This window comes from Ambystoma mexicanum, chromosome 9, assembly GCF_040938575.1.
Source record: "Ambystoma mexicanum isolate Mex_15411 chromosome 9, UKY_AmexF1_1, whole genome shotgun sequence".
NCBI lineage: Eukaryota > Metazoa > Chordata > Amphibia > Caudata > Ambystomatidae > Ambystoma > Ambystoma mexicanum.
Window position 1 is genome coordinate 200,143,133 of NC_090931.1, and position 11,422 is coordinate 200,154,554.

Genomic DNA, 11,422 nt, shown 5'->3' on the forward strand with positions numbered 1-11,422 from the left:
TTCTGCTTTTCGAGGAAACAATTAGCGGTAATTCAGATCCTGCCACTTTTAACGCACTGCCAAATTATCATTTTTGGCAGATGTACTGCTGGTAGAATTAGTGATCAGTAAATTGAACGATTTTCCAGGTTAAATTGTTGGATTCACCCACAGCTTGTTTCTGGAGGTATATCCTCCACTTTGCTGCCAAAATTGGTGGATTTAACGCACTGTAGTTATGCCTGCGGTAAATCGGCCAAAAAGCACCATGGAGTCAATCGACTCCAAAAATGGTGACTAACCATCACTTGTAATCCTGTGGTATCTCCATGGGCCCAAGTGGTGATAATGGTAATTGAGTTTGGCAGTATTTCAGTGGATTTACCACCGAACATAACAGAGCTGCTCACCACAATACAGGACGACATAGGGAGCAGAATCAACATCCGGACAGCTATGCCCCCACTGCTGAAACTAGTGTTCGTCCTACAATTCCTTGGAACTTTACTTTTATTCATTTGTAACACGCTCACATAGACCCCTAAGCTTTAGGGCGCAGACTGACTCACAACAAAAAACACATAAAGGTGCTAATTCAGAGAGAAGAATGGAAAGGAGTAGCGCCATGATCAAGTCCAAGAGCAAGATCTAAGCAAACAACAAAATATTAAGCCTCTTTTTAAAGATGTCTGTAGACTCAATGCTTCTCACATCACTGAGCAAATCGTTCCACAGCCTTGGAGCGATCGCATAGAAGGCTCCCTTCTCAGTTCTGCATCTAGGATTCAATAAGACATCCTGATTATTTGACCTTCGCACTCTGCCATGGCTTTTTTTTATTTGTTGAGTAAGGTTTGGAGATAAGCCGGCATCTTACACTGTCTACACTTTTGGGTTATAACAAGGACTCAGAACTGAATTCTGGATTCCACCGAGAGCCAGTGAAGTGAGCGTCTTGCAGGGGTTATATGGTCTCTGCGAGAGAATCCTAGAACCACCCTTACTGCTCCGTTTTGGATTACATGCAGGGTCGGATTGGCCCCTCTGCCTTTCGGCCCGTTGCCGTGCTGAAATCGACCCTGGGGAGTGGGGGCCAGTTTCCGGCCACGCATGGGCCGGTTTGGAAAAAAAAATAGAAAAAGAAGAAAAAATCTTTTTTTCATTTTTTCTCTCCAAAAAGCCTTCTTAGGTCGATAAATGAGTGCCAACACAGGTGGGGTGATATTGTATGCATATGTGTTCTTTAAAAAAGAGATTAGGTGTAAGTGCTATACAATAACATATTATCATTTGGCCTTAGACGTCTGCTTGGATTCACAGTAATTTGACAATCTGGATCTATACACACAGATAATAATGATACATATGGTGATCAATTCTTGTTTGAAACGTAAATCACATTAGTGAAATCATAACCATATTTTTCGTAGTGTACTTAGGAACAATGCCATTTGATGCCACTTCCTGTTTTGTCAAGGGGTGAAAGGTGTTTTATCGCTTCCCTGGATGTCACTTTGGGTTGGGGTCATCACTTCCGGTGATGTCATCAGAGGCCAAGGGTCGTGAGGCGAGGGGTGGGCCACTTTTTTTTTGGGTGACCAGGCCTATTTCTTGTCCCAGTCCGATCCTGATTACCTGCAGTTTCTTACAGGTCGTCTTATTAATACCGATCAGAAGACTAGAGTAGTAATCGATCTTGGCTCCTATTATTGCCCTTGCAATCGTCTCTGCGTTGGTCTGCAAGATCAATGGCCTAAGTTGAGCCAGAAGTCTAATATAGTAGACACAGGATGAGACAATATTGGAGACGTGAGGCTTCATGCTAAGACTTTGGTCTAGCACCACCCCCAATGTCTTTACTTTATTAAGAGGACAGATTTTTACATCTCCCCGATGGAAGCATTCATATGCTGTTCACATTTTTCGTAGCACATTAGGTGAGCCGACAACTAGAAATTCAGTCTTCCCTCTGTTCAGGGATAATTTGTTCTGAACCATCCATGACTCAATGAGCTGGTAAGTTTTGTTAATCAAAGTTTCATCAAGATCATGGTTCCCAGAGAGAGGAATGATACACTGAGTATCATCCGCATAGTTCGTAAATATAACCCCCTCATGTGCTAACATCGCAAAAAACGGCACAGTGAAGAGGTTATATAGACAGGCCGAGGTGCAGGAGCCCTGAGGCACCCCAATGCTGACAACAGTGCGATCGACCTCTGGGCCGAATACACAGCTCTCACGGTTGCTAAGAAAAGACATCATCCACTGGTTTCTGGGGAGAAATTCGCCACCTCGCCCAACCTGGTGGCTAAGATGTGATGATCCACCAGGTCGAATGCCGCTGTTAAGTCCAACAGAATTAAAAGGGAGGCCTACCCATTATCCATACAATGAAGTAGTTTGGATTTAAGTTCTAGGAGAGCTGACTCTGTGCCAAATCCGGCCCTAAAACCTGATTGGAGATCATTAAGGATGGGGTATTCCTTCACATGGTTTGAGATCTGTCGGTAAGCCACCTGATCCAAAATTTTCAAGAGGAACGCCATGTTCGTGATAGGCCTGAAATTGCCAGTGGGATCAGTAGCCAGACCTGTTTTATTCAAAATTGGTGTAACCCAAGCCTTTTTTTTAGAGTTTGTGGGACAATTCCTGTCTCCCGGGAAGTATTAATAAATGTACAAATAGATGCCAGTATAGTAAGAGAGCAAGTTTTAATGATCATGGTCGCTGACATATCATTCGTGCATTTAGTAGCCTTTAATTGATTTATGATCAATTCCAATTCCTCAATTGAAATGTTATTAAAATTAAAGGTGAGAATAGAAGGGCATCTCTCAAAAACCCAGTCTGGCACCTTCCAACATTCTGTGGCCATGATGCACGGCATGGCACAGCCCACATTTTGTGCAGTGCTGACGCAGGTGCCTGAAGCCCTCCTGCGGCAAATGCAATGCCACATCTCACTGCCTACCACCCCATGTCAATGCCATGTAGACACAGTTCTATGCAATTGCCCAAACGTGATTGCTGCCCTAGACTGTACCCATGTTGCGCTGGTGGCCCCCCCACCAGGCCCATGAAGCAGTGTACCGAAACCCCAAGCACTACCACTCCATGAATGTGCAGGTGACCTGCGACCCCAACCTCATCATCACCCACTGCTGTGACTGGCATCCCTGATTCCACCCACAATGCCATGGTCCTACAGAACAGCACACTGCCAGGATACATGGGGTGGCACAGAGGACAATGGACCTGGATAGTGGGTGCGTAGAAAAGCCAGCACACATGTGCTGCAGGTCAGATCTCCAGATGGGGGGAGGTGCAAATGACCACAGAAAGGACAAGCAAATGTGAAATCCGCACTTGACCACCTCCCACACCAACATCACAGTACAGACCAGGGAGCATGCATCTCGGACTTACCTGCATGGAGAAGCAGTAGTACACATACAGTATCAACCAAACACACGAACAGGACTACAGGTACCACAATGCAACATGCAACTACTAAAGCAATGCAGACAAATGACCAAATTGCCACACAGAACAACATCCCTGCCAGTTCCACAGCCATGAACCCATGCGCGGCTAGCCCACAATGCCTCCCCCCCCTATTGCCACCAGATGCCCAGAGAGGGTTGATGGGGAACCCAGCATGCTACATGCACAGTGTAAATACACAGCCACATGACAGCCACCATGTCCACTGCACATGCCACCGACAGATGCCTTACATAACATATGCTGAAAGGGAACAGGGTGCATGCAAAGCACAAACAATGCATGGCGTGAGTCACACGGCATACACAGACATAGAACAGACACATGCCATGAAATGAAGGCCCATATGCATACACAAGTAGTCCATTGACCTGATATTGTGTAAGTCTACCTCCACACCTTACACCATGACTAATGCCTGTGCATTCACCCATGCAGGTGACAACGGATACCCACAGCTGCCCTGGCTAATGACCTCTGTGCGTGATCCACAAACACTACAAGAGAATGCCTACAACCATGTTACCAGCAGGACCTTTGTGTGCATCGAGCATACCTTCGGCCTCCTGAAGGCACATTTCTGCTGCCTTGACCGTACCAGTGGAGCCCTGATGTACGCTCCAGAGGAAGTTGGAATACTTGTGCTTGTGTGTGCAATGTTGCACAATATCGGCCTGAAGAGAAATATTCGCTACCCTCCGATGTGGACATGTGGAGAATGAGGATGCAGTACCTGTGGCAGAGGCAAATGCAGGCATTGCCAGAGATGACGTGAGAGACAGGAGAATGGCACACCAGGGACTGACGGACAATTTCTTTTGACACTTTCACATGGCACAAGTCCTGCACCACTGTGTGATCTCACCTCAATCAATTAACACGACAATGACAGAATAAGGAATGTCCTTGCATTGATGAAATTTAACGGTTTTTATGGACTAAAGTCCCCCAACTAACCCCCATACCCCCAACTCCCCATCACACTATCTTCCTCACCACACCAATTCCCCATCACACTGTCCCCCCCTCCCACCACGTAACACCCCATCAGTGTCCCAGAGTCTTTCACAACTGTGGCCAACCCCCCCGCCAGTGATCTTGATGCAGGTTCTGCTGCCATTGCTAGTGCAGAGACACCTTCAATCATTTCCCTGACCCGTCATGCATACAGTGTCATGATGGACGTATTGGCAGTCCTCTTGGCCCTGTTCCGTGCCATGGCATGCACAACACTGCGGGCAGCCCACTGGATATTGCCCGAATGGCCTCCAGGTGTGCAGAGTGAGTGTGACCAATCTGCTCCATTTCACGCTGTCTGCGCTCCATGTCCTCAAGCCTCTCCATCAGCATTCTGCATGTTGGACTGCACTCTGTGGGTGGTGGGCACGTGGGTGAGGGGCACGGCACTGGCCCAGGGCTGTTTGCAGTGGAGCCATATGGCAGAGTGTCAACATCCGGCTCTGATGTCCGTGGGCGCTGGTGGCATGGATGGCTCTGTGGGGAGTGTTGGTGCTGGAGTGTGGAAGGCTTTCTGGAGAGCATTTGCGCTGGTGGCATGGAGGGCTCTCTGGAGAGTCTGGCCTTATGGCAGGTGGTGACACTGGGCTGCTTTCCCCCCGTGGCTCCTCAGTCGCCCTGCCAGCAGGTGTGGCCTCAGTGTCTGTGCATTCGGCTGTGGGCGGGTTTGGGTGCAGTGTGCCCAGCACTGCTCCTGGTGGCCTGTGGCATGGGCCTTGCCTTGGCCCTGCTCTGCTGCAGCGTTACGCACCGGGACATCCGCCTTGGTGTGACCCTGTGTAAGCTTTCACAGGGTAGTTGTGGCAGGCCTTGAGGGCCTGGTAGCGGCGCTCCCTGATGGGCCTGCATACTCCTCCTCTGATGCCTCTGGAGATGCTTCAGTACGTGTAGGGGGACATAGGAAATGTTATCAGGTATGGTTCCCTCCCATGTGTTGACATGCAAGGCACAATTGCTATGGTATGGAGTGTGACCCACATACATGAACAAATGGGCATGGTTGGTCTTGCGAGGATGCATGTGGGCCCAGCATCATGGGCTTGTGTCATAATCCCACGCTGCTTTTCTGCTCATTCATGGCAGCCCCTAGCCCTGCAGCTTCGCTGCATGGGGAGAACGTGGCAGCTCTTCTCCAAAGCATATGGGGTCCTGCGTTCTCTGTGGCGGTTACCATGGCGCCTGAACGACGCGGCTTCGGCATTGGTCACCTGCTCAACACATCGGAGCATCCGTCATATGATGTTTATAGCCGCGTGACCTTGTAATCAGGAAATCACGCAGCTCAGCGCTATATAAGGAATCCCCAATCATTCCTCCTTGCTTCTCAACGTCTATGGGTGGCTACTTTGTTTCCTGGTACTTTTCTTGTTCTGGTGATTAACTACTTTTCCTTGGATTTTCATGGTTGTTTTATGACCCCCTCCCCTGGCTTGTGCATTGGACTGCTTCTGGATTACCCTTCTGCTGATCCTGTGGCTTTGACTTGGCTCCGACTCCTGGATTGCTTTAGATTTCCCTTGCTGATTTTTTGGTGAACTGTGCATTTGTTTTTGAACTTGGCTCTGCTTCCTGGGCTGCCTCTGGATTATCATTTTGCTCTGGTGAACTGGTTTTTGGACTGGCTTCTTTCCCTTGGATTTTTCTGGAACTTGTTGAACTGGGTGTTTGGTTTTCCGCGGATTGTGCACCTCCTGGCTCACGACAAGAAACTTGTGGATTTCATCACTGCACTCCTGGTTGGTGCGTTTCCTCCCTTCAAAGAGTCACATCATCTATGCATCAACAGAGCGTGGGTTTCCCTGGTGTCAGGTAAGAATAGATTGTAGGTATACTAAGTGGAGTATCCCTGATAATACTGTTATTGTTAACCCCTGTGTTTCTCTTTCAGCTACCGAGGACCCGGGGCAGTACATCCAGTCTCACCTGTGGTCTCAATAACTGGCTAGGGATTTTATTTTTACTCTCTCTGGCTAGTGCTTGAGAAAAGAGGTATACGTTCACCTGGGAAGATCATTAAAACAGATTGATAAACCCTCCTCTTCCCACCTGAACTTATGGATGCAGCCGGGGACCCAATGGCGGCGTTGGTGCAAGCTACCGCCCAGTTTAGGGTAGAAATGACAGCAGCCAATTCCACTTTACACCAAAGATTGAATGCCATCCAAAGTGAACCACAACCTTTACCCCCTCATGAGGAGTTCGGGGGTGCAGCCGCTCGACTAAACCAGCTCCGGTGTATGTTCCCACGCCATTCCCCTTAGCTACACCTGAAAGGTTTTGTGGAGATCAGTGGAAATTCTGCACCTTCATGTACCAATACAAACTCCATTTCCTATGCCACCCAAAGGCCTTTCCTGACTGTTACCAAAGCAGCCTTCACAGTATCCCACCTGGGTGGTATAGCAGCTATTTGGGCCAATCATTTGCTAGAGAGCAACAGCCCGGTTTTGTATGATTTTGACCTGCTAGTAACAGAAATGACCAAGGTCTTTGACACCCATTTCAAGGCACAGGATTGAGACCTGGCACTACTAGAACTGACCCAAGGGAAGTGTAGTCTATTGGACTACATCACACACTTTAACCAGCTTGCAGTAGAAACATCATGGCCTGAAAGCAAGAAGGCAGTGGTATTTTATAAAGTACTTAGCGACTAAATGAAAGATGCTCTGGCAGTAATACCGACCCTGCCTACCCTGTTTTCTGACCGGGTGGACCTAGCCCTACAGGTTGATGCTAGAAGGGGTGAATGAAGGTCTGAAGCACATAAAGGACCTGGGTTTAACACTGCATCTCCTTCTAGTTGTTTACGGTTCCGCTGAACCACCTGCCGAGTCCATGCAGTAGGAGGTGTACCTGGTCCCTTAACAACATCAGAAAGAGAAAGGCAACGCTTGACCAATGCCTGTTAATATTTTGGTAAAGCTGGCCATTTTGTCAAGGAATGCCCTAAGAGGCCCCAAAAACCATTGGATTTTCAGAAGGCTCATCCCTAGAGAAAGGGGTATGGATGAGCCCTGATGCAAGTACCCCTGCTAGATCACCCGCCCTTGACTCTACTGCTCATCTGGTACTGGACGCCTGTCTAGCTATCCCCGGTTCCACCAAACATGCAGTGCATGTTACCATCGATTCCCCTGCTACAGGCAACTAAATTGATATTACCCTACCCAACTCTCTGCAGCTCCATATTCAGGAGAAACCCAGACCCAAGTTGGTTCAAGCTGTAGACAGATCATCCCTTGCCTCGGGCCCTATCGGACAACAAACTCAGCTACTCACTCTTAGTATTTCAGGTACCCATTTAGAATGTATTACTTATGACCTCATTGCAACTCCTCAGTTCGGAATCATACTAGGAATCCCTTTGTTGAAAAATCAACCCTCTCACCATTGAGTTTCATTCGTCCAATTGTCTGGAATACTGTTTATCTACTCATGTTGGTCTTGTGTCCTCATGCCAAGCCTTGGTCTCCGTGAATCATGTGTTTGGTTCTGTTCCCTCTGTTGTTCTGAAGGAATATGCCTCCTTCAAGGATATCTTTGACAAGGGCAAAGCAGAGGGCTTGCCGTCCCACCACCCTTATGATTGCCCCATTGATCTGGTCCCAGGCACAGAGATTCCACACAGGCGCATTTATTCCTTAACACCAGTGGAAGATTTAGCCCTAAAAAATAGACATTGACTCTGCCCTTCGAAACAGACACATTTCACCCGCACAATCTCCTGCGGCCAGTCCCATATTTTCTGTCCCGAAGCGCAAGGGTGATTTGAGACCCTGCATAGTATGAGGAATTAGACCATCCGCACGGGGAGAGTTCGCTCACCTGGGCTTTTTGATCTTTTAATAATAAGAATGAATGATGGGAGATCAACCTCTGAGGACTGTGTGAGGCCATTCCGCACACAGTCCATCTGCTTCCTGCACAGAATGCATAGTCACATGCACTCCGGGAAGAGACAGCCTACATGCGCTTCCATTTAGCTGGAATGTGATAGCCCCGGGTACATCAAAGCATCTCCAGAAGGGGGTAGGCACACCTTCCTGCAGCCATGAGCAGCCTCATTTAAATTTCAATAGCTCCATGGATCTGCATTTCCTTTGTCCTCCGCCTGGTGGCAGTGCATAATACTGAGAGATAATTGAAGCAAGCCTGAAGGGGCTTGGTTGCCGGAATAGACAACAGGAAAGGCGGGACTAAAACCCCTTTGGTATGCAATGTGTCAACTTGAAGCTAGTTCCCACCTCTCTGTGTGAAAGGCAGTTAATGGCCTGTCTGGGTCCAGCAGTTACCGCAGGTGTCCTTGCAGAGCCAGACCTCTTTCAGAGGGATGAAGAATGTGATTTGGGAGGGACAGGAAGTCTGCTCCCAGCACATACTTCAAGGGAAGCCTGCGCTTTCATCAAGAGTCACAGAGGGCTCAGTTAACCAGGGATACACTTTGATCTACAACAGACAGGAAGATGGGTGGGACTTAGGTATACATTGTCACCCCTTGTCTGACCTGTTGCCGAGCACCCTGGTCCTGACGTCATGCATAACAGAAGATTGTGGGTGGGGGACCCAGGATTGGTTCATTAAGGTAGGCTTAGCCTGCACCAATCACTGGGGTCCATTTGGCTTTAAAAGAGGGCTGAGCCCCTCACTTAGCAGATCATCTGAAGACTTCGAAAGGAGTAAGGAGGAGGACTCATTTGGACCCGAGGTGAATGTACAGTCTACCTTACATCTTCTGCCATTGAAGGAAGGCCCAGAGTTCCAAGATCCCTTCCCTAAACATCATCCAGGGAACAGAGGGATATACCGGATTCAGAGGACCCATGCAGCAGCTCCAGAACCGGTAGCCAGCCAGCACACAGCGTGCCCTGCTAGGTTCTGCCAGCAAGCTTCCTAGGTGAGAAATGCCGGAGAGTCTCTGGACAAAGGACAAGACCGATGTCTGCAATCACTCTCCTGAGCTTTGGCCCGTCTGCCTAGAAAGGACACAAGCCTGCAAAGAAGCTAGGAGGAGTGCCACACAAGCATCATCCAGCATCCATCTTTTAAGGACATTTTTTGAGACAGTCGAGCCCTCGAACTGCAACCGGCTGCCCCGCTGACTGTTGTCACGCTGTAGTCTCAAGAGCCATCCGAGCCACCTCGACCAGCATTCCAGATCCGCTAACCAGCACAGAGACGATGATTCTTGGCTCTGAGCAGCCTTGCCGGACAACCGGAAGACATCCGTTCAGCTCTATCTCAAGGGCTGCAGAGAGCCCTGGAACTGCCTTGACGCTGTCGAGCACCAAGAACTTCTTCAGCACCAGGTACATTGTGTTTCTGCCCCCCTGGTCCATCTCTGAAAGCCCTTAGAAACAGTTATGACCCATTGCCCCCTTGATGCTGAAACCAAATAACCTTGAACAGTAAGACTGATTACTTTACCAGCTACCCTCCTGTCAGTTTCCAGAGTGCATCCCTTTCCTTTGTGAAACTGTCTGTCCTCTGTGTTCCTTTACAGGGTGGGTCATATTTGTAGTGTGCTAGAAGCGTCTGTTGTAGTAATAATAAAGTAGATATATTTATACAACCTTGACTGGACAGTCCCTTTTATCATTGGATAATAAAACATTTTTTGCTGAGTTGCACCTAAACAACGATCCACGACCTTGCAGAGATAAGCCTGCCGTTCCATCCATGTTACCAAAATTGGACAATGAGGTCTTATAATTCACTTGTATTTCAATTTGTTCGGATCCTTTCTGGCATACTAGAGCTGTTGGGTTGATTGATGGTTTAGAAACTGATATTCATCCGTGGGCCACTCGTGACCCCGGAAGTTGATTAATCACACATAGCCTACAGGCGGGTCAATCAAATCACAGTGAATAACAGATACCCTATAACTCTGATCTCTGCTTTGCTAGACCAGCTACATCAGGCTACCATATTCACAAAACTCGACCTTAGGGGGGCCTACAATCGGGTTTGCCTCAGGAAGGGCAACAAATGGAAGAATGCCTTCTGCACACGGTATAGTCTATTTGAATACAACGTCATGCCATTTGGTCTGTGCAATGCACCAGCCACTTTTCAGCGCTCCATGTAAGACATTGTCCATGACATTGTAGATTATTAGGTCATTGTCTATTTGGATGATATCTTGATCTATTCTTCTACGTATGCAACCCACATTGCATATGTCGCAGAGGTACTTGTTCGGTCAAGTCGACATGCATTATACGCCGAGCCCGAGAATTGTGCATTCCACTTGCATGAAATAGAGTTTTGGGTGTATCATATTTCTGCACAGAGTCTATCTATGAGTACCAGCAAGGTAAGAGCGATTCTAGAATGGCCTGTGCCCACCTGTGTCAAGTCCTTACAGACTTTCTTGGGATTCGCCAACTTTTACCGGTGCTTTATCCATGGCTTCTCAGCTATTGCCACTCCATTGGCCTGCCTTACCAGTCAGCTCAATCCCTACATCTAGTCCGACCTGCAACAGGATGCTTTTGATACTCTGAAAACTGTATTTTCTACGGCCCCCATTTTACAACACCCAAATCCAGACATTCCATTCATCGCGTAGGCAGATGCGCCTTCATTAGCTCGGGGTGCCATACTCTCGCAGGCTTGTTCAGGTACTGTGCTCCTGTACCCGGTGGCATGCCATTCCCATAAGTTCACTTCTGCGGAACTGCATTACATAGTCATGGAAAAAGAACTACTGGCAGTGAAAGACGCCTTTGAAGCCTATGGGCATCATTTGCTGGGGGGCAAATGGCCTGTTACTGTGTTCATGGACCATCAGAACCTCCAAGATCTGACTTCCCTCAGTCGACAAGTGTGTTGGCATCTGTTTTTTGCCACCTTCAGTTTCGTTATGAAAGCACGCCCGGGCAACAAACACAGAAACGCAGATGCACTATCACTG